Genomic DNA, 24640 nt, shown 5'->3' with positions numbered 1-24640 from the left:
TCCTTTCCTCTCTTACACCTGAGAGTCCCGTAGGCTGCATATCAGAGCACTACTCTTTAACTCTCCCTATCAAACTCTTCTCCTGCTCTGTTACCTCCTTCTCTGCTTTCTCCTCTCACTGCAGGCAATTGGTTTGATCTGTGATCCTTCTAGTCTCGTCTCTTTCCTCCAAACTTTTAAACTAAACACTGTTGTTTTCTCAACTTACAGCACTCTGCACATTCAACGCTAAAGTACACTAATCGGCATCTGGCACGTAAGCAGATTTGATATATTGGCATTTTGTCTAGCGTCAGCCCTCTGCAAATCTCAAATGAGAAGTATATGTATATAAAGTGTGTTACTTCCATCTGTACTGAGATCTCCCTAATCATTTTACTCCAGGGTACTCTTTCAAGCAACAGACTGTACTTTCTTGTCTTTTTGTTGGCACGCATACAGAAAAGCCAGAGTCAATCTTATTCAATAACATCATCCTGAGGAATAGAATTGAAATAAAATGGTCACAAAGTATGCTGGTTGTTTTGTAGCATGGGGATTTTCCCTCTTCCAGTAACCCTCTTTTTTTCTTTCTTCACAGACTAATAATTTCAAGAAATATTTGCATCTAGTTTGATGACAGAGCTGTGTTTTGAACTGTTAAATTCTTCTTTAATCACGTATCCCATTTTAAAGCTTCACGGTGTATGCTGTGCAGACCATTTCCTTTATTAGCAGGGTTCTGTAGAACTAGTAATTCCCAGGTGAGATGTAAGAGAAAGGAAAATAAAAAAAACAATAAAGCCATGTAAAGATGTGCTTAAATATGTCACATACAAATGGCCTTGCACTGCATCAATGCTCTGTTGAATACTTATACTTCTTCTTTCACAAATAACCCATTGTAGTCAAAGGTCTAAATAACAAATATATATATATATATATATATATATATATATATATATATATATATATATATATATATATATATATATATATCTCTGAACAGCCGCTGGTCTTGAGATATAAACTGGAAAAGAACAGAGATTATTTTAAAGATGAAATAGCCTGGTATATTAATCCATTTTCCAACATATATCGTTCATCTGGTTGTCATGGGACTTGTTTTCTTTGAGAACCTTTGCACACAGCACAGTAAAAAGATGTTTCTCCAATCCATTTCATTTCAGCATTTATGTATTTCCTGACACAAATAAGTATGCTTCTGTGTAAAATTGCTATTAGTCATTTGGTTAAGCCCTTCCATCTTGAATCGGGGTAGCATTATGCTGTAAAAACAGCAACGTGTTCCCAGCCTCATCCCAGGTTCTCAAGGGGGAAGAGCAGCAGTTGTTGTTGTTTGAGCTCCATTCATTCTAAGCTGGTGAAAACACACCAAGGCATATGGCTGCTTGATTTAGTTAGCTTGTAAAATGATTTCAGAAACTACATTTGGATGAAGATAACAAAGTAACCAAGCAATTAAATCAAGTATGGTCAATTTGAAGCACCTGATAGCGCAGACCCAGCTGTGGTGCAACATCTGGTGAAGGCTCCACAGATCAGTAAGGCAAAAAGCTGTGGATTCCACTCGCTTTTGCAGATTCACAAGCAGAAGCATGCATAAGTAAAATGATGTTCTTTTGTGTTTGTGTGTTACGCTTGAAATGTAATGTTACATTCCCATTCAAAGGCACATTTAGAGGTCGATTCAAATAGTGGTGGCATTCAAGAGTAAAAAAAAAAAAAAAAAGAATGAAAGAAAGAAAGTGTTTTCTGCCACCTGGCAAATGAAAAGGGCATTTGCTTCCTCTGATCTCACCAGCATGGCAACAGCAAGAAATGCTGGCATATAGCCCTGCTGCCTAACCTGTATTGAAAACTCAGCTGCCGCAAGATCTCAAGCTGGACTGGAGCTGACCCTCGGCGCACGTGCTTGTTATTTTTTGAGCTTATTTTACCTGAATGAGTCACCTGCCTCACCTTTAGTAACCTTTCTCTTCTCATGATATGCATTGAACTTGCTTTTTTATTTATTTTTTTAAAAAAAAGACATATCTTCATCTGCTAAGCGCATAAAAACAGATCCTCGCCGCTGCACAGTAGCAATGTTTGAGCAGAGATGAATGCAATCAATAGATGAAAGACTAAGTGAAACAAATGGGAGTTAGCGAAACAAATGGGTTTGATTTGAGGTTGTAATCTGTGTGAGTGCTGCATGGGGGCCTAAGAGACAGTAACAACTAATATTAATGGTAAACAGTGAATAAAAAGACCATAATAAGGCATGCATGATTAGATAAAGAGGAAAAGGTCACAGCAGGTTGATGCATCTGTCTCATTAGCTGCTTTATTTGTGTCCCTTCGTTTACCCTTCATTAGCTTGCCTGTTTTATCCTTTTTCCTCTTCTCTAAGTCTCGCCATTCATTAGGCCTGCTGCTCTCCACCGCTTCTTCGCTATGTGTTGTTTCTGAGTGTAATGGCTTCCCACAGTGTGTCTGTCTTTCGAAAATGTCACCCCACTCTCCAAACAGCGTACTACTTTTGACATGAGCGCAATGTGCGGCAGACAGGGCACAGGGATTAATTTACCATGTGTGTATACCTCTGCGCCAGACAGGGGTAGAGACTGTGACTGAGGTCTGACAGCAGAGACAGAGCTTTACTCATTGGATCCTTCAATTCTCCTACTGCACTTGATGTCGCAGGCAGTAAGGGAAAACGGGGAGGTGCGTGATAGAGCAGGAGGTGTGAACGTAGCCCTGTGAGAAAGATAGAAGGAGGGTGAAAGGGAGGGGGTGGCAGGAGGAGATATAGGGTGGGAATATGCATGGCGTCGGGGTGAAAATAAGTAAAAGATGGATCCCAGCAAGGAGAAATGTGAAAGTCCAGCTTGCAGGGAGTTATCACTGTAATGCAACTCGGTGCCAAAAGAGGTCATGTGTGTGCTGCAGATTCATTAGTTTCAGAAGACATTAATATCCTATAATCATTACCAGTTATAGCAAAGAACATTTTGTATGTGTGAGGCTTTATTAAGCACCATTCCATAAACCTTGGGTAAAGTCGGAGATTAATGAAACTGTCTCTACAGTGTCCTGATCTGCAGTTCATTAGTCAGTGCTCTGGGAAGAAAAACTGTTTCATCAGATGTGGCTGCATTCATTTTAAATATAAGACACTCATATGGCTTTTTATTCCCTTCTTTTCAAGTTCATTTATTCTCTGCATTTCTTCTCTGAATACATTTGGTTACATTTTTAAGTCACCTAGATAGATGTGAACTAAGTGCAATGTTCTTTTTTCTTAGAAGAATCTCGTGGCCTTTGAAAGGAACAAAACTGGGAAATAGCAAGGTCACTGACACAGAAACAGCAAAGTCTCTTTTCATATATCAGCTATGGCAAAGGTCGAAAATCTGAAGCTGTAATAAAGTTAAGATGCTTAGATATATATATTTATTTTTTATGTTTATCAAATAGATCAAAACTGTAAGCAGCAAACAAAAAAAATGATGCTCATATGGTTATGTCAGTCAGAGATCTGATGCTACACGACTGTGCCTTGCTGTGAGTTTTGACAGTCTGGCCATTTATCATCACCATCTCAGGACACGAAACAAAAAAAAAAGAAATGTTAATGCTACGTACACAGGCTGCTTTTACAGCAAGTGCAGGACAAAGTGCATGACTGTGCAGGAGCTGCCAATGACTCAGCAAGTGTTTAAATAACGTGGATAAAAGTAAGCAGTGAAAACTAGTGCTGAAGTTACTTAGCAAGTGAGATTTACTGGCTGCCACTTCTGTTCAGACATGTCATGTAATGTAAAGCATTCCATCATAGATGACTTTTACTTTAATGCTCTTTACAGCTTCAGATGTAAACGGGGCAAAATAGCAAGTAGCGCTCAGGCACAGTCAGTTCATTTCAATATCAAGGGCAAAAAAAAAGAGACAGGGGTTTTTCAGCACAATTGGCAGTAAATTGTGTGTTGCAAACATTAGCACATCATTTTGTGCACTTGATTTAAATATTCTCATGTGCAACAGGGTCAGTCACAAAAAGTCCCCAAGTTCCCAAACCCAGTTTCTACCTTAAAGAAGATAAAGTGGAGAAGAAGGTGCAATCCGTTAATTAGAATTATTTCAGCTAGCCTAGAAAAGTCTTGATTTGCTTTTAATAACTGCTATTAAAAACAAGAACAACTTCAGGTTTCTTATCAGAACTATAGCCAGGTGGACAAAGAGTCACAGCTCTGTTGAGCCTTGTATTCCTCTCAGCACTAATGGCATCATGAATTTATCTACAAATATGGTTTTAAACATCAGAGGAAAAACAATTAACAAGTGACTTTCCACTGATGTCACAGAAGTAGAGCAGCTTTTAAAACCTCAACAGTTCCTTTAGCTTAATCATCAACATGTCTGTTAGACTCCATTCCTATACATCTGCAATTATTGATACTACAGAAACTGTAAATCATTTCTTTAACAGCATACACACGATCCAGATGTTTCAGTCAATAATATACGATCCAGATGTTTGAGTCAAAAATATATTGGTTTTCAGATTTTTTTTCTTTACAAAGTATCTTTTTTAGTTTAAATGAATAATGTGATCATCTGGCGAAGATTAATTTAGTGATAGAGTTTCAGTCAGGATTTAAAGTACATCATTGCATGGAAATGTCACCAATGCAGGTTACTAATGATCTCCTCACAGCCTCATACAACAAAGTCTGTTTGTCCTGACAGATCGTCATTTGATACCACTGATCAAAACGTTTTACCATTAAGACTACAATACCCCACTGGGATTAAAGAGCACATTTTTGTGCTCATTTTGTGAATCCCAATTATCTGATAGATTCCAACATGTTAATTAAGGAATGAATTTTCCTCACACACAAAAGTCAGGTGTGGAGTTGCACAGGGTTCTGTACCGAGAACAAGTAATTTTTAAGGAGTGGGTTGCTTTTGTTCCTGGCTGCCCAATTACTGCTAGTTCCCCTTTTTGCTAATCTAAGTGTCCTCTTGAGTTGTAAATTGCTGGTTTATAATTACTCACCTGCCTTTTTTTAATCATTTTTAATCAAATTTGTATCTGTGTAAAGCTTTAGTCTCAGGTTTGCAACTCTTGAGTACCAGTAGCTGAACTAGGTTTGTTTTTAGCCTAGTTGTTATTTTGTTGTTATTTTAAAAGTATGGCAGTGCAGAGCTTTCTTCAGCTTTGAGAGTACAAAAAAGACTACTACTCCCAGCAAATCTGATGTCTATCCTCTTTTTTAGTCATCTATTGTCAAGATGGGGAAAAAGATTTTACTTTACTATTCATACCAGATGGGGATAAAAATCTTCACTCTCAACCTCTCTTGCCCCATTTGAAGAGCTGATGGGGGTAGTGACTGCATGTTCACTGGTGTTCACTTCAGAACATCCCAGCTTGGTTTATCGTGCAATTAAATTAAGCTGCAATTACTCGTGACACCTCCGGTGTCCAGTGGAAAGTGACACCATAGTCATTCCCCTCCTGCGATTCCAGGCTTTGAGTGCATTCCTGCTCCAACCGCTGACCAGCCTACACAGTGGTGTACTGCTGTGGCTAGCAATGCCATCCCATGCAGTGACAGTCTCCCTCTGGCCTACCACCGAGGTGAAACTGCTTAAATAATCTTGGCTGAATTTGATTCTGCCCCAGCTGATATCACAATCAGCGTCTTTCATTAAAACGTTGTGTTTACGATAGAGGGATGTAAGGTGTTGTGGAAAGAGGACAAACATCCTAAAATCATCATTATTGGGGATTTTATTGCTAGATCTGATGGACTTCCTTTTATTATCTCATATTATCCTTCTGGCAGAGAACTCGCAGTCATTACTGATATTTCCCTAGTCTTCCCCTCCATCCCTCAGCTCACACACCAATTGTTCACTTGGGTACCAATGACATCATAGATAAACAATCAATTAAACTCGAGTCTGTGGTAATCATGATTCAGAACATTTCATTTACAGTCTGCATGAATGGCTAAAAACCGCCAGATGTAACCTTCACAAGTAAGATGGTTTATACCCAATCACAAAAGGTGCTAAACAACTTAATAAAAACCTAATTTTGCAAATTAGCTTTAATTCTGACTCAGCATGACCCTGCCCTAGAAATCACTCCTGTTCAAATTGATGAGCATCTCAACCAGGGTCCCGCTGAACACTTCCCCACATATTCTCCATCTGTGAGGGTCACATTATACCGTCCTGTATACAGACTGTGATCACTGCTGAGCCTGTTTCTAAATTTTCAGCTGTGTTTTGTTTACTTAATGTGAGATCTTTAATGTGCCAACTCACAAAATTGATTTTTTTTTTTATTACCGAGTTCTGGCTCAGTTCAGGAAATCATGTCCAAGTGACTGAGATATGTCCCCCCCTATCTACTCCTGCTTTAATCAACCTAGGCACTCAAGCCATGTAGGTGGCATAGCTATCATTTTTAATTGCATCCATAAATGTTCACCTGTCTCTCTTGCCACATTTTCGTCTTTAGAAACTCTCTGTTTTCATTTATATGGCTAGCACCCATCGTGTGTGTTTGAATTTACACGCCACCTAAGGCTTAGTCTTTCTTCTAATTTTATTGACCTTTTCTGGGTCCTTTAATCTGAAACAGTGAGGAAGAAACAAAACATAACAGGGGACAAACACTTGGCCTTGTGCTGTCCCATGCCACGTCTCTAAATAATGTTTAACTACTTCTTTTTATTGCCTGTCATCTACTATTTTCCGTACAGAAACAATCAAGCTGCATTTGCCCTCACTGTCTTCATTCCAAGTCATCCAGAAATTTGTGTGAAAATGTCTTTTACTCCTTTACCCCGATCAAATGGATCTGTTGGTCAAGGAACTGTTATACAATTTCAATAGAAAATGTAAACCTGTCTTTCATGACATGGCCTTTTAAGGCAAAACATCCCAAACACAGTGCTCTCCCATGACGCTGTGATCATATGACAGATATAAAGAGGAAATGCAGAAGAGCTGAGAGTAAATGGAAGAAAAAGAAATGTATTTTGTCTTTGTATAATCTAAAAAAATACAGATGTCAGCCCATTATCATAGAGTGAAACAAGCAAGGAGTACTTATTTTCTCTCTTATTTTTAAAATTTAATCTTTAGTATATGCTACAACCCCAGGGTCTTCTTTCAGACAGTACGCCCAATACCAGGCTTACCAGACCTGCTCCTACACAGCAACGAGAAGCACCCATAGACATATGAACAATTTCTTTATCATTTCTTTAACAAATGAGAAGACGTCCAGTTTTACATCAAACTTGGAACCAAAAATTATCTGTCTTTTTTAATGGGATCTCAGAGCAAGAATTCATTTCGCCACCTTTCAGCTTGACAGTACTCCCTCTAGATTTGAACTGACCACTGGTCCTCATATTTTCATTATGACCAATTTTTCATCTCTATTTAATCGAGGGGGGGGGGACTTGTTTTGTTTTTTGAAGCAGTTGTTAGTTTTATCTCCAAATTAAAATAACAGTCGATGCTCTCAATTAATATTGCATATGAATAACAATAATGTTTTTCTAACATTATCAATCAGGTTTCTGTGCCCAGCACGACACAGAAACAGTTCTTATCAAAGTGACAAGCAATTTATTTAATTGTTGCTGACCCTGGTGTCTGCTCGATTCTGATTCTTCTGGAATTGCGTTCTGCCTTTGATACCCTTGACCATGACGTCATTATAAACCACCTTGAAAGCAGTGTTGTAATCAAGGACATCCTTGCCTGGTTTCAAGGGGGGATTTCTCCTCACCCTTACTCTGACGGTCTTCCTTGGGAGTCAGTTCTTGTTCCTCTTTTATGCTCTATTTATGTCATATACAATTATAATAATCTTTGCTGTTTTGCACATGATACACCACTGTATGTAGCACTGGCAGGTAGTAAGATAAATACAACCTCAAGTCTTATGACCTCACTCTCTGATCTTAAATGCTTGAAGTCAGTAAACTTCTTGAAGGTCAGTGATTTCAAATCTGAGGTCCTCTTGTTTGCCGCCCCCAAACCTGACCTGAACTTGACAAATAAAATCTGGGAAACCTGATCTTTAAAACCACTCCACCCACAAGCTGAGTGACTCAGACCTTTGTCTATACAAACAAATCACCAGCACACTACATCCATTTTTTCAGCTAAGAATTAGTGCAAAAGTTAAACTTTTTTTAAAATTTTTGCTTTTTGTTTTTGTTTCTACCTCAAGCAGACCCTGAAAAAGTCATCACAGGCTTTCGTCTCATCACAACTGGACCTCTGAATAATTTAATAGTTGCTTTCATCATTACAGAAGCCACATCCTATTTGTGGGAAGACATCCATACTCAGATTAGTAAACAAATCAGACAACAATTAAACTCGAGCTTTTGTGACCATGTGACAGTTCACCTGGCTAGATTAAGGATCAAATGATGGCAATAAATAAACTTATTGCTGTTGTGGTGCACGCATAAATGAATGCAACTCTCTTGCTTTATAGAAGCTTGTGGAAGATTTTTTATGCTGCAGGTATGAAGAAAGACTTCTAGAAATAGCTGAAAACAACACCACACCACCACAGAGCTAACCATGTTAGCTGGCATTAGCTGAGGTTAGTTCATAGACTGCTTTAAGAACTGCACATGATTATTTGCAACTAGCAGGTTGTTAATGCTAGCCATCAAGTCTAACAGTCTACAGTCTATGAACTAACCTCAGCTAACGCCAGCTAAAAATGTTAGCTCAGTAGGGCGAGTAGCGTTCAGTAATAGTAATATATCACACAGCAGTAGTACATCAAAGATACTTAAGTGGCACATAACCCAGGTAGCTACCACAACTAAAACAAGTAGCACTAGGCTAACGTTAGTTTTTAAAAAAGAAAGTACTTCCAGACGTTTCTTTAAGTTGGAGGTGGAGTCTTTTGACGCTGAGAGCGGCTTTGTTGCTCGCAGAGTAGCACTGAATGGTCATATTTCGTCCATCCCTTTCTTCTTTTTTAAATGTGAAGTGGTGTCAAAATTTCCTGAGAATTGCCCGTGCACTGCTGGCTCTGTTGTGCTGGCTTTGGGTCCATTGTGTAACTTACAGAAACTAGGACCATGGCATCATTTGAATTTGAACCTGTTGTGACGTGAGCAAGACATTGGGGTAGGAGAAGAGGCTTCAACAGAAGAAATAGAGGGCAATCAGGGTCAGAGATCAAACTGATTCCTGAAACTGAGAGAACAGAATCAAGCAGCACAGACAACAAAGGCGCTGGTACATATATATATATATATATATATATATATATATATATATATATATATATATATATATATATATGATATAATATCTTTTATTTGTCCCAGAGCATATAATGCACTAAAGGCAAAAATCTGGAAAGCCATGTTATTAATATAGATGTTTCCCTTGTTTTCTCAAGCCTAAATAAAAGCCTTGTCCTCACACATGGGCAAGTTCCTTGTAAAGATTGCTAAAAGGACATGCGATGTCCTGTTTCCTGGCACTTTCTGATGTAAGCCCTGGACAGCGGGATTTAATATTGATGCAGGATTTCCTGCAGAAGAAAAAAATAGCAGATATATTTTAAATACATCGGGAATCATCACAGAAATTGAAACAAAACTACAAAAGTGTTCTAAAGTGTAACACTGTATCATAGATCAATACATGTGGCTTAAGTTTTTTTTTCCGAAAAACACACAAATGGGAAAAAAATCTTGCTCAGAATCTGTGACTCTTTTTATTCTTCCTCATAACATCCATTAATCAGCCCAACAATACTCAGGTATGATTATTTCATACAACTGAATCTATTCTTTAGCCAGCATATCAAGGACATTAGAGGACTGTTAGAGCCGTGTGTGCAGCAGAAGCACAGTTAGGACAGTTAGGCTATAATAGTGATCTTAAGTTCTTCATGTTTTCACATGCTGCTCTCACCATCCACACTAGAAGAGCTCAAACGCTCAGCTCATCACAGGTCCTATCGTGTAGGGGGTCATGGTCACAGCTACTGACAGCCCACTGGTGTGACCAATATGACGTTTTCAGCCTGCATCCCACACTTCAGCACAGTCTGAAAGAGCTGTGATGACACGGAATAAATGCATAAAATAGGCAAGGTCAGCTAACTGTGAAAATTCACCCATATCTATGAGGAAAAATCAAAAGCTCTATCCGCTTACGAAAGTACTTCTTCTCTGGCGCAAATCAAATCTGTCTTAGCATGAGAAAAATTTTGCCCAGTGTCAGGGAGGGAAAATAAGGTTTACAGGCAACCAAACTGTACGCAAATGCATAGATTCCAATGTAAAACCACATTTATGATGAAAGTTTAATGAAAGTTTTAAGCTCACACAACTTTATGAGTTATCAGGATGAGTGGATCCTTTTTGGACTTGCTCATCATTGCCTATTCAGCTTGTGATAGTTTTCTTGGCAGGTCCCTTTCACTCACTTTACTAAACTTTAGAAGGGAACATCCAATTGCTGTGACATTTAAGTTCAGCACAGTGTCCTCATCTGCTGGCTCATACACGGAGTGCCCATTGATCCTGAGACTCTCTGTGATCCAAGCTATCAAAATGTAAAGGTTTTGAAAAACATCTTCAGGAAACTAAAGTTTTTTTGATCGGATCAATATGCCCAAATTATTATGCAGAATCCTTTCACATCAATGATGTTTCTCCATTTCACAGCCATAAGCTAGTTTTAGGAGTGTTAATATATGATGATATGAGAAAATTGTTTTGACACAGCTCAGCTGGTATTAAAATGTGGGTAAAAACACTTTTCACATGCTATAACTTGTTTTGACCGACGACCTGTCCCACAGTGATAAGACCTTTCAAAGTTTACCCAAAATGTCATCTTTAAAGTTTTTCCCAGTAATCACCAGTACCGGTGCTTCTGTGTGTCACTCCATGTCACAGATATTAAAATGTTGCAGTATTGCTGATAAAACTATGATAGATACCAAGAAATCTTTTTTATAGAAGAAATCAGTCTGAACAGAAATTACATTTTGGCTTTGGATTGTGATCATGGGCTTGGAATGGGTGTAAAATTGATTTGGTTGCAGAACTTAAATGTGTTTTTAGCTTTGAAACTTTAATGTGGCACCAAATCTGCTGTATTTATGAAGTTACGAAGGATTAACATTGCCAGAAAATAGCACGGAGGTAAACATTCATAATTGGTAAAATATTTATAGAGTATTTATTATGTAGAACTAAAAATTTATATCCCTTTTTAAATCCATTCATACATCAATCCACTTCCTTCCATTTTTTTTTATATTCCAATTAATATAAAAAATGTCAATCTCTAAAAAATGTTGAACTGTATATCTTAAATTGAATGAGGACCAACTGACCAGATATGAAAGGGGTTTTATGATTTTAGAGATGTGTTAATTGTGCACCCTCATCGAGTAAACCGTATTGTCTGCATGCTTGGTAATGCTTATTGATTAGAGAATGTGCTGAAATGTTAAAATCACCTCATATCCAGATGTGAAGTTGTTAAAAAGAAAATATGTATTGAAAGAGAAATTGAAATCAGCAGTCTCCTGGCAAACTTGTTTTCCTCAGGTTATTGTTGTTTCATAACATGCGGTGAATTGAGCAACTCAAGTTTCAGAAGACATGTGCGCAGCTGTTGTTTGGTCTGTTGACAGTGACACATAAATTCTATTAAGGTCTGACCTCGAGAAACTGGCCCTGCATCTTTAAGAGTGCACGTTCCCACATGAAGCTAACATGTTCAGATGCTGTCAGATTGACTGAAAGGCGTGCACGTCTGAAGGTGACTGATTCTAACTAGCCATTTTCTGCTTTTTCAGAGGAATGCTAACTAGACAACATTAGAGGTCCTCTAAAGTGCTACAAGCTCTAAAGATCAGACAGCCTAGAATGTTTAAGAAACCATTTTAAAAAAGAAGAAATATACAATGTGCATTGCACTAATGGTTCATCGTTCTTGACTTGTTGTCATTGCCTTTGTAACACTATTCACTTTGGGCATTATTCTGAATAATAGGCTCTACGGTTACTATAAGTTCCACTCCCAGCTCTTTGCAGTACAGAGTTAAAGAAACTGTAAGAGTGGTAACATTATGTAGTTGAACTGCTGTCCTGACCTTTTTCTAGTCTGCAGGGAACATGGCAATTTACAACAGAAAACAACAGTGAAAGCCATCCCGCTCTATTCTCCAGTGATGAACTTAACCAATGCATGCACCACACCTGCATTATTACAGCACTGTTCATGCCAGCCCACTGCAGCCTCGCCCTCTTAATAAAGTAATGTCTGGAGTGGCTGTGAGAGCCTTGTCTGGGAGGGTATGCAATGGGCTGGGGAGTAATGAGCAAGTCTGAGATAAATAATGGATCGCCGTCATTCACATTACAGAGGAAATGACTGTAATGGTGCTTGCAGGGTGAAAGACCTCCATCTAACACATTAACACTCGGGACAAAGACAGAGAGGAAAGGGGGGGACCAAGGGAAGGAAGAAGATGAGTGGATGGCATCAATGTGTGGGAGGAGAAAGAGATCATCACCCACAAAACACGCTGCCACTTGAGAATGGCACAAAATGAAGCGAGAGAGGAAAGAAAGGAAACGAGCACATGACTATTTTGAGGTTGAGATCGATTTAAACACCTGAAAGCTTCATTACCAATATGACTTATATCTGAAGGAAGTTCTCTTTCATATTCTGATACCTTCCTTCTGCAGCCCCCCTCACACATGTTCACCCTACCCTCCCACCGCCGTGCTCTCTCACTCTCTCTATCCACTATGCTCTCCCAGGGCATTAGAAACAGAATGGTCTGAATGTGAGCCTACAATAGTGGAGATAAATGGGATTTGAAGCACAGGCTATAAGGAGTGGCAGTCATTAGACAGTAAGTGAGCCAAGCGAGTTGTTAGGACATGAGCTGTTCTAGTCGTTAGGAAGGGATGGAGGGAGAGAGAGAGATGGAGCAATGGAGGGAAGGAAGGAGGCCACTGGCTGTTTGTTCTAGGACTAAGTGCTGGATAATGAGATCAGACTGACATGACCCCCAGAGCTGAGAGAGACAGCTTTGGCATTACACCTCTCTCTCTCTATCCCTCTGTTTCTCAATCTTATTCTCTTTGTCTTACACATACTTTCTCTCTCTTTGTGTGCATATCTTTCTTTGTCTTGTGCAAACTACATCTTCATCAACCAGTGGTATGTGAGCTCTAAAGCTAATAAACCACTGGCATTGTATAAATCTAAACAATAAAATAAGACTACACTTAGGTTAAACCTTTAATTCGCTGAATGGAGGTGAGCACAGAGAAGACGTTAGTAAAAACTGTAAAGACTCGAGAGAGCAGGCAGGGAATGTGCTATTTTCAGATATTTTCAGAGGCAACAGAATGAACTAAAATTACGGCTGCGTTATATTTTATTTCACAAGCTCGAGGCCCTCACTATACACTAAAGCACTTGTCAGATGATCAAACAGTGTCTGAAATCCATCTCCCTCAGCTTATAATTTCTATGCAATCTGACAAGCGCACCCACTTCATACAATAATGGGCCAGGTGTGAAATGAAGCTTCTTTGCAATAGTGAGATTTCTTCCAGTGTTTCCCCCTCGTACAGCTCGGCAACAATGAGGAGCATGAGGCAGAGGATAACTGGCTCCTCTAAACTTCCACGGATGCTCTCAGAAGCAAAGTCATGTAGTCATATAAAACAGGAATGCAGTACTTTTGAAGTCTGCAGCAACTTGTCCTCCACCCTACTGTGTAAAAGAAAATCCTGTAACACTTTAAAATGAAGGAATCTTCCAGGGTTTTTTCTACATTAAATTTTACAATTTACAGAAACTGTTAAAAATGATTTATGTACTGGCAGAAAATTACTCGGACATTTCCCCTTTTTTTAACAGTGTTTTTTACTTCGTAAAGTGATCAAAAGGTTATTTTCAGCAGACAGATCACCATTCAACAAGGTATTAGTGTTTGGAAAGGTGAGGTACTTGGATTATAATGTTTTCTCTGGACAAAGAGATGCCAGCGTCTTTGCACGTTTGACTAAAAACGTAAAGTCATATCAAAGCCATGTTAGCACAACCTAAAAAATAGAAATGTAAGCCGACCATACTGAAAGCGTCCTCAAAGTGTGAAAAGTGAACATAGTTGAAAAAGAAAGTCGCTTTATATAAATACTAGGTTCTGAATACTCCTATATTTCATGAATGCCCACTGTGACTATCTGCAATACTGATCTTAAGGTCTAACATTGCTAAGATGTCCTGTTTTTACAAAAAGCATTAAAAATACACTCTGTTAAATAGGATTGGTTGAGAGATTTTGATTCAGTTCAGTCATCTGAATCCTCTAAACCAATTGAGTTTTTAAGTATAGGGTGATGCTCTCCCTGTAGGCTGCAAAATTGCAGGGCACACTAATCATATGCAGTTATCCAGTGGAAGTAAATCAATATCCTCCCAAAGAAAAATCTCCAGGCTTTTTTTTTTTTTTTTTTTTTTTACCAAACTCACTCTATAAACCTTCCCCCCACGTGGATACACAGGGAGTAAAAATTCCACCAAGTCTTACATATGTTGTCTCATGACAATAAAAGAAAAATAATGGGGGCAATTTTTGTCTTTACTAAAACTTGTCTATCAACCAAACTGTAGCAGCATATCTCAGTAAAGTCATCAGGCAGCTAGAAATACTATCCACAGGCAAAGAAATGACTCTAATGTAACTGTAGTACATGAAGAAATCGGGCGTGCCCCAAAGCCCCAAGCAATCTCTTCAGCCTGCAGACAGCAGTTCACCATAAGGGAGCTGTTCGGGGGGTACCACAGATGTATGAGAGTTGGCATCAGCATCAGCCAAAGCTAGTACAGTCAGGCCCATTTAATTATACAGGTTTGTGTGGGTACATCATACAGGAAGTCTTAGGGAGAAGAAATGCTCCTTAAAGCAGGCCACACGTTGTTCCACAATCCTCTGGTGAGCTTGTAGGACTATTCAACATTTGATATGCTACTACGGTATTTATATGGCTGGTAGTTAGTTTGGTAATATATTGTATAAAAACCAATACGCACCCTCAGACTTCAGAGCGCGAGCATATGGCTGTTTCCTGGAGGCAATACTTACCCTTGCTGAACCGACCGATGTCTAACCTGCAAAGAACCATTAAGAATGGTTCATTTTTGGCTAGAACTACCTGAGCTAGGCCTAACTGTAATTTTAAACAGCATACAATTTTCATAGAGACTCTCTAAATGGGGAGGAAAAACACAGAAAAAGTTAAGATGTTATTTGGGAAAGAGGGACTGATAGCTCATCACAGGCTGTTTTTATGTTTTTCTATGTTGAATTTTTTTTTTTTAAAAATCCAATACTTTTACACAGGGTTTTTTTTCCCTCCCTCTGTTTGCACTAAAAAAGGTTATGTTGGAAAAGGTGGCAGCTGCAGGCCATTTATCCAGAAGATGATTTTTTTTTTCTTTTTTTACAGTTCTGCAGCCACTTTTGTGCAAAATGAATCCAGGTGGCCATTGTTTTTGCCAAAGAACAGATGGGCAAGCTTTAGAACAGTGAATGTCTATTAATGACTGTTTGACTGACAGTTGTATGAATGCAGCCATCATTTCTTATTTGGCAGCTGATTGATTGAGTTCTTGGATGACTAGGATGAACGCCTTTAGATTTATGAAGTTGCTAGTGTATAATTTGTGGGCTTTGATGTCCCAGAGTAAGTAACTAAATTGCATTATATTACCTCTTTTCTAAAATCTCAAGAATAAGTTAGTTGTTAGCCTCTATTTCCACCTCTTTCGTTTTTGTGATTGGGATGCTGCTACAAGTCTTAAGTATATTATTCAGTTAGACTTGAATCATACACTTTAGACTTGTAGCAAGTCTAAACTCCAGCATGATTGCCTCAAACCAAAAAAACTTGGTTTGAAGGTTGGACAAACATGGTTCAGATCTTGTACATTTGTAAAACCTTCGTTTTTTCTTTTAGTTTTTAGTTTTAGTTTGGTTTTAGTTTAATAATTGCACACCACTTCTTCTCTCTTTTCACAAATTTCTCTGCCTTTTCAGATGAGCAACCACAGGGACAGTCGCCAGAGGATTGAGATGACCAGGTCAATAGAGCTGCCAGAGGACAGAAGAATTAATTACTTAAACTTTCTTATTACTGATTTCATAAATATGTCTTTTTTTAGAGAAAGCATATGGTAGGGTACCAAGAAAATAACTGTTTTACTGGTATTAGGAAGTCAGGAGTGGCAGGACATATATAAGGACAACGAGACAGAGCAGACCGAGGGGTTTAAGGTGGGGGTGGGATTAAATCAAAGATCAGCTATGAGCCCCTTTTTTCTTGCATCGGTGATGGACAAGCTGAAAGATGGGGTCAAGCAGGAGTCTCCATCTGCAGTAATGTTCGCAAGTGTCATTGTGATGTGTAGTGAGAGCAGGAAGCAGTTTAAAGAGAGATTAGAGAGGTGACGGTATGCTCTGGAGAGAAGAGGAATGAAAATAAGTAGAAGCAAGAGAGAATGTGCTTGAATGAGAGCGAGACAGGTAAAGTGAAGATGCAAAGTGCAGAGGTAGTGAAGGTGGATGAGTCTAAATACTGTGGGTCTAAACCATCTAAAGCAACGGAAACTGTGCAAGAGAGGTGAAAAAGCATTTGTCAAGTGATTTGTGACTGAAGGATAGCAGCAAGAGTGAAAGGAAATCTTTAAAAGACTGTAGTGAGATCTGGGCTCGTGTATAGTTTGGAGACGATGGCACTAACAAAAAGACAAGAGGCTGAGCTGGAGGTGGCAGAGTTAAGGATGTTAAGATTTTCATTGGAAATGACCAGACCAGGATTGGAAGTGAATATATGAGAGGGCAAGCTTACGTTGAGCTGTTCCAAGCAGTTTGGACATGTGCAGAGGAGGAATCCTATGTTGAACAAAGGATGTTGAAGAATAAGCTGCCAGGCAGGAGGAAAACTGGGAGACCAAAAAAAGTTAAAGTTAATGGATGTAGTAAAGAATGACATGCAGAGGCGTGGTGTTGCAGAGGATTCCAGGGATAGGGTGAGATGGAGAAAGATGAAGAAATATTAATGGAGCAGTGTGTGTGTGTGTGGTTGTGTGTGTGTGTGTGGGGGGTGGGGGGTGGGGGGGTGCGCATGTGATATATTGTTACATACATTTCAATATTGACAGAACATAACCCCAGCAAATACAAAATGCAGGAAATTTAAATTTACTGCATTGAAAATGCACTCACTCACTCTTTCAAATAGATGCATGTAAAACACAGCAGAAGACTCAAAGACTCAGCGGTCCTGTTGCTCTATTTTCACCTGTATAGCAGTTGGGCAGGCGGAGGTTTGCCCTGGTGCAGGTGTGACGCAGCGGTCAGTGGAAGGATACGGTGTTCTGGCAGTTTCTCTGTGAATTTCACATTCCAGCAGCAGCACACGGTGCTTGCTTGGACGTTTAGGGGTTTTTTTTGCTGTAAAAAGAAGTTTTCTTCCCACTCAGTGAGCAGCGGACGCTAATGTTTTTGTCACTTTTTACAGAATCAAACTCAAAGTAAGGTCAGTACTTCCACGTGTTAAACGCTGCATGCTCATATGCTCTCCTGCACTCGTTATATTATCCATTTTTGATCTGCACACAGCTGTTGCCACGAACGTCGCACTCGCTTACGTCATTGTCATGAGACGCTCTCGCAAAAAAATCACAGTTTTAGTAACACGGTAACGCAGCGTGCTTACGGGAAAGTAACAGTAATCTAATTACCTTTTTTGCAATAGTTATCCCTTACTTTACTCGTTAACCACAAAAAGTAATCGGATTACAGTAACGCGCCTGACCAGGTGTGGCCAAAATTACTCCATCGCACATTGACGACTTATCAAGGAGGTCACAAAAGAACTGAAAACAAAATCTAAAGAACTGCAGGACTCAATTGGTTCTGTTAAGGCCAGTGTTCCTGATTTAACAATAAGAAAGAGACTCGGCTATCATGGTTTCGCAATTACCAGACTGAAGGAGCAGACTCAGACGACTGTAGAAAGGTTTAAAAGATTTATTTACAAACTGGACTGAATAATGGACCAGCAGTAGATTTATTGAGCAGGAGCTAACTTCAACACTGATGACCAGAGAGAGTCTGCGGAGAGGGAGAGAGGCTATTAGCAAAGACCAACAGTGAATGGGAAGCAGTAATTGCACTGTGAGTTTTTGCTTTGAGTCCTTACTTGAGAGCTGACAGAGCTGCGCTGCGAGAGGGATTGCTGTGGAGCAGGTTTGAATCCAAAGGCGATGGAAAGAGTTAAGCAGAAAGTAGGTAGGCAGGTGAGTTTCAGGTAAGTCCTTTTTTTCAAGGATCAACAGGGCTAGTGTGCTGATGAGTTTCTGACTGTGAGCTTGGGACTCCACGAGAGAAAACAAGTAAGTACTTCTGTTGGTGAGGCAGGAAATATAGGTGAGGAACAAGATAGCAGATGAGAAACAAGTGTTACAGAGCAACACATACAAAGGCAAGAGTCAAACAAAGGGTGCCAATTTACTGTCATGGTGCAGGCAACAATTTGGCAGAGGATCACTCCCACAGCCGGTCATTTAATACTCAGCACTTGATGGAGCAATGAATTGCAGGTGTGTGAGAGCAAACCCAGGAAAGGCAGCACTGCCCAGAGGCAGAGGCAAAAATGATCTGCCCACCTGAGAGACAAAAGAAAGAAAGGGGGGCAGAGAAAGAGAGATTAGAGAAAATAGACAGAAATGGCAAAAATCATATCATAGCTTCAGGACCTGGTAGACTTTTTAATTGCAGAGTGTTACTCTAGTGGACAGATACGTGAAAATTATGCTCTTTAATATGAATTGACGTCTTCCTCTATAATTTGCATAGACATCGTCTCACATACAGCGATTCCTGACATCTGTATATTTAAATTTCCCAATTCCAATGCCAAATCCCAATTCTTTTGATTTTCATATTCATCATCATCCCACAAGTTCAGCATTATGTTCTTTATTTGCATGTTTCACATTCAACATATGCTGCCTGCACATAACTTTACGGTCACTGAAAATTTGATACTGCAACAGTTTTTCTATGAGAAAAAAGAAGAATAAAGAAATCAAAACAGTGCCACAGGCTTGGCAGAAAATGCTTGTATGGTTGTGCACCTTTGAACTAAAGCTCAGGGCCATGACATTATATATAAAGTCTACATCTAATTTCATAAACATTCTGACTGCTTTCAATTCAGCAGCATACAGCAAACACTGGAAAAACACATGAAGGACCTGAAAGAAGAACAGAAAGTTGACTTCCTTGAAGTTCAAGCATTCAAACACCCTCCTCCAAAACCAAGGAAATCAGACAGTTCTTGGAATCACAAGGTAATATAATGGAGTAGCGTCTATGTCACTGACAAGCCTTCCAAGATCAGCAAAATGACTTTTTTTTAATAAGGATGCATTAATATAATTACCACACTCTTTTATGAGAATTATGCGTTTATGTTTGCGCACCATTAAAATGCTGCATAGAGATCTGCTCTTTGCACAGCACATTTTAATGGGTGGAATCAAATGGTCCAGGATTATGGTGCCAGCTGTGGTATGGGGGTAAAAGCCTCAGGGGTCAAGGAAAAAGGCTTCTATTTTCAAAGAGCACTTTAGTCTAGCAGACCTACCTATGTGTAGCACCAAGGAAAGTGTCGCATGCAGGCATTCTTACACTAAAGTAACAGGCTCCATACATGTGAAGATGTCTCTTTCACATGAATTTAACTTGCTGTACTGTAGTAAATCATGTGATATGATTTATGCACGCAAACACCTTTTTTTTACAGTGTTGCTAGTATTTTATTTATGTGTTCATATTTTGTGTTCATATTCCAGCTATTTCAAATGTACAACTGAGAGAGAGCACACTAGCAAATAATGTTTTACAGGATTTCGCGACTGCCATACCCAAGACTAAAAATATCTTATGTTTTTACATTGCATTGCTAATGCTGTTCTTTCCCTCCTTACCTGATGCTGTGATAACAGTGTTTCTCCATAGTGGAACTATGGAAAAACAACAGGACTTCAAAGTAATGTCGAACAGCTTTGCTGAGACAATCTTTGTCAAGTTTTTCTTTACTTTTTCTGTGACACACACACACACACACACACACATAAGGCTAGAAAAGAGTGATTTGTGTAAAGAGGCTTTGACAGAAACAGGAAGGGAGCTGCTGAAACATTTCTCTCTTTCTTTTTTCTCCAACTGACGAGGGATATTTGGAGAAACTGCAACTATATTAATTTTCAAATACATGTCTGTGGAGAATTCCGCTGGAATTTTCAGCTACATGATAACCAGTGCGTGTTTCCCCACACATAGGTGCGTAATCGGTTGATCGTGGCTCCAAGAGTTGGCAGTTCGTCTTGTAACCGGAAGGTTGCCGGTTCGAGCCCCGGCTCGGACAGTCTCGGTTGTTGTGTCCTTGGGCAAGACACTTCACCTGCCGCCTACTGGTGTTGGCCAGAGGGGCCGATGGCGCGATATGGCAGCCTCGCTTCTGTCAGTCTGCCCCAGGGCAGCTGTGGCTACGACTGTAGCTTGCCTCCACCAGTGTGTGAATGTGAGAGTGAATGAATAGTGGAATTGTAAAGCGCTTTGAGGGCAATGAAAAGCGCTATATAAATGCAATCCATTATTATTATTATTATTATTATTATAGGCTTCACAGAAATGTAAGCGTGTTTTTTTGAATACTTCAGACTATTATTCTGTACAATTCAGAATCATGGTTCTGTCATGACTCATTCCATTATCTTCAGTGCTCGCTATTCTCTCAAGCCACAGTCAGTTTTACTGTTTTTTTACACGTACCAACAGTATTTCTCTCTGTGGACCCATCCTCCACTTCCCCTTTATCTTCAGGCCTGTCTTCTTACCAGCCATGCTCACCTTCAGCTGCACTTACTAGCTAGACAATTTTGCCTTTTTACAATAAAGCTTTTAAATCTTCTCTCTGTATCTGTGTGCTGTGTGTGTTTGGGTCCACCATGTTGTTTTAAAGAACAGAGACATGTGTTAAACTTCAAGATTAACACAAGTCTTTGTGTGTTTACCCTTGTGAGTGAGGTCCGAGCTGTGATTGATGAGTCAGTCAAAGTCTGTGTGTTGATGAGACGACTGTTTAACACGCGCCAGCCTGAATGCAGGCTGCTGTGTTTTAAATGGTATCGACTCATTCTGAATCATCTTTGGGAAAAAAAATGAAGCTATACATCATTTGAAAGCACAAAGCCTCACTATTTAAAAAACACAAAAAAACACTATTCTAGGATACCAAGACCACAGCAGAAGCAGTTCACCATTTTGTAATCAAATGTACATTAGCTGAACAAAATGCTCCTGAGCTTTTAGTCCATGTAAGTATGTGGATATGTTATTTTGAGGTTGCATCTCCAGTTGTTTTGTCTTGCTCATCTATCGCATAACTTCTATTCCTCTTTTTAGGCATGTGTCCGTTTAGCAGTTAATTCCTAAGGTGAGCTCCAAGATGGGTTAAAACTGCATGACAAAGGAGAGATGGGCTCTGCAGGCGAATCAACAAAGTGCCACAGTGAAGCAAAATGTGATGTGTGCTGCTGGGTTGGTGGAATCGCAGGATGGGGAAATTGAAATCAGCTGGCTTTTCTATTTGATAAAATGCATGTGAACAATTTAGGGGAAATATTTTGATAAAGCAGCATGGGCCTCTCCTTTTTTTCACTTAGAGGTTTTATTTCAATCACATTTTTAGCAGAATAACCCACCTCTGCCAATGAAAGGATTCACACCTAGATCAGTGTTAATGAACTGGGAAAATAGAGGGGAGTGGATGTGAAAAAAACTGGGCTTTAATGTTGAAGTGATTAAAATTGGACAAAAATAGATAGATGGCACTTTTGTGGACAGTATTTCTGGCCCAAAGTGAATGAATGAATAGTTTCTATGGGCATATCAGATGGTTTGATACTAAGCGAGTTTGCACTTATATGTTCTGTCTCCTGGAGCTAGCAACTCCAGCACGACAAAAGATCTTTCTTTCTCTCTGTTATTCAGTTCTAATATGTCACACAATAAAATGGCAGTCAAATAAATGGCAGAATGGCTTGCTTTAAGATTTCCAGGTGGTGAGTGAGTGCATATTCTTCCCCTTCTTCTTTCTTATAGCTGTATACTTTTGCTGCGGTGATCGTTGGGTATTTCAAACTGATACAAAGGAACTCAACCGAATGGGAGCTTGAGGGCTTGTCGGATTCCTTCATGTACCGCAGTCAGACGGTAGACTTACTGCTTGTTAGCCTGTTGGCCTATTAGCCTGTGCATATTACTTTCTGATTTCTGCTGCCTGACAACTTTGGAGAGACTTGGTGCAGCAGCTGCAGTTTGTTAAAGTTACAGAACTTTTAGATCCTTGAGAATCCTTTCTGGTATCCCTGTGCTGGTCTTGGCAGAATCCAATTAATAAGTTGGTTGCACAGCTTAGTGTGTGCTGTTCCTACTTGCTGCTTTGCCCTGAAGTCTGAGGCATCTTCACTGTCCTACAAATGACCTCTTGTTTCAGTTCTTTTATTAAGTCCAGTCTTTATCAGCTCTTTCTCAGATATTTTACCCTTTTGAATCAACCAACCTTTCCATTTGTAACGTCGGGTTGTGTTTAGTGGTTGAGAGGAGGCGGTAAAAACACTTAGCAGGATAGTCAAAAGAATACACACTCACACTGGCATTGGGAATTCCACAGCGTGTTCTTTAATATAGCTTCTCTTCGTCAACCATATAAGCCCGGTTGAACGGCTGCAGCTTAACAAACATAGCGCACAGTGTTCGTACAACCCATAACGTTGCAAAACAAAGGTGTCTGGAGAGGTAAAACATGAAATCCGTCCCTCCTCATGCACTAGCATGCAAACACATGTCCACACAATCACACACAGAGCAGTGGCGCATACCGATGACAAAATTAACCCTCGACTTGGGTTGTCTTACCACTATACCACTGTGACTGTTACACATTGAACTGCTTCTTTTTCCTCTCCATTTACAAATTCACCTGCTGGAGCAAGATATTCTCATGGCAGGTTATTGTGCTTTGGATTCAGTAAGGACCATCCAGAAATAGGCTTACATGTTTAATCTCTTAGTCACGGTCCCCCTTTTTTCCCAGCAGGTGTGTTCGGTTAATCTTTTTATATGACTGACTGGTTGGAATCCTTAAATAATTAAGATTATTGGTGTCAGCAACTTTCATGTCCCAGCTTGGCACTTTAAAACATTATATCTGAAGGTTGGAGGTTGCATGTGTTTCTTGAGCTTCAGAGCCTCAGTTTGAGATTAATCACCTGTCTGATTATGTCAAGATACTGCACATAGCACACTTGAATAATCAGTGTACATAGTGTATATATATATATATATATATATATATATATATATATATATATATATATATATATATATATATAGTGTGTGTGTGTGTGTGTGTGTGTGTGTGTGTGTGCTGTTCTTTTTATTATTATTTGGAATGGGCTTCTCTATTTTGGGAAGGTTAAGTTCTGTTGATTTGTTCTGGAACTGTTTTGTTTCTGTGGAAGCTTCAAAATCAGCTTTTAGGTTTGATTTCTACTTTAGGAGATAGTACAGAACCTCATTGTGTTTCTTCATCTGAAAAGAAGATTAGACATAGAAGGAAGCATGAAGAAAATTCTCTTTTTGGAAGAATACGCTTCAGAACTAAATTAGACTGTGCCTGTATTAACACATATCCTCTTCTGGCTTTTCCTTGACAAACTTGTTTTTTCTTGTCTATATTTTATACTATACATCTCTTGAACAACTATTTGTCAGTGGTGCTAGTCAATGAGTCTCTACAAGGTTTCCATGACACATCCCTCAGTTTGACTGTTCCATTTCTAATTGGTTCTTTCTACCAGAAAGAAATGGCACACAGATTCACAGATGAGCAGTGAATATTGTAGGAAAGATTCTACAACAAACTGTGTGCGCTGTATCCTGTGTCAGCATAAAAAAAAGCTGAGTTGAGTTTTCAGGAAACAGATACAGCAGTACTATCTAGTCTGAGCACAGTACACATAAGTATTCATGGGTGGCTCCCACTTGAGCTCATCAGCTGTATCCTATATCACCAGCATGTGAGTCAGGTTTCCAGTAGGCAGGCTCAGTAGTCCCAACACATATTGATTAGAAGCACCTGAATGAGGACAGTCTGCAGCTTTCAGTACCATCTGTTCACTAAGAGTTTGCAAATACTAGTGAAATGTGTAACAAAAAAAAGATTTTTTTTCAGTAATATACCATTCATACTAAATTATACTAGATTGAGATATGTGAATATGCTTGTGTAGCTTACAGAACTCCTCTGCCAAACCTTAATAAGCATATACTTTGTGACAAATAAATAACAGACTAAAATTATTAGCTCTCTCTCCACTCAGTTTCTCATTTCATAGCTGGACTCCAAGTCCACAAGTTTTGAGTCCCACGGATGGACTCCAAAATCCACAAATT

The sequence above is a fragment of the Neolamprologus multifasciatus genome, chromosome 2 (assembly GCF_963576455.1).
Source record: "Neolamprologus multifasciatus chromosome 2, fNeoMul1.2, whole genome shotgun sequence".
In the NCBI taxonomy this organism is placed as follows: Eukaryota; Metazoa; Chordata; class Actinopteri; order Cichliformes; family Cichlidae; genus Neolamprologus; species Neolamprologus multifasciatus.
The sequence above is the reverse complement of the archived record's forward strand: the minus strand, read 5'-3'. Positions refer to the sequence as shown.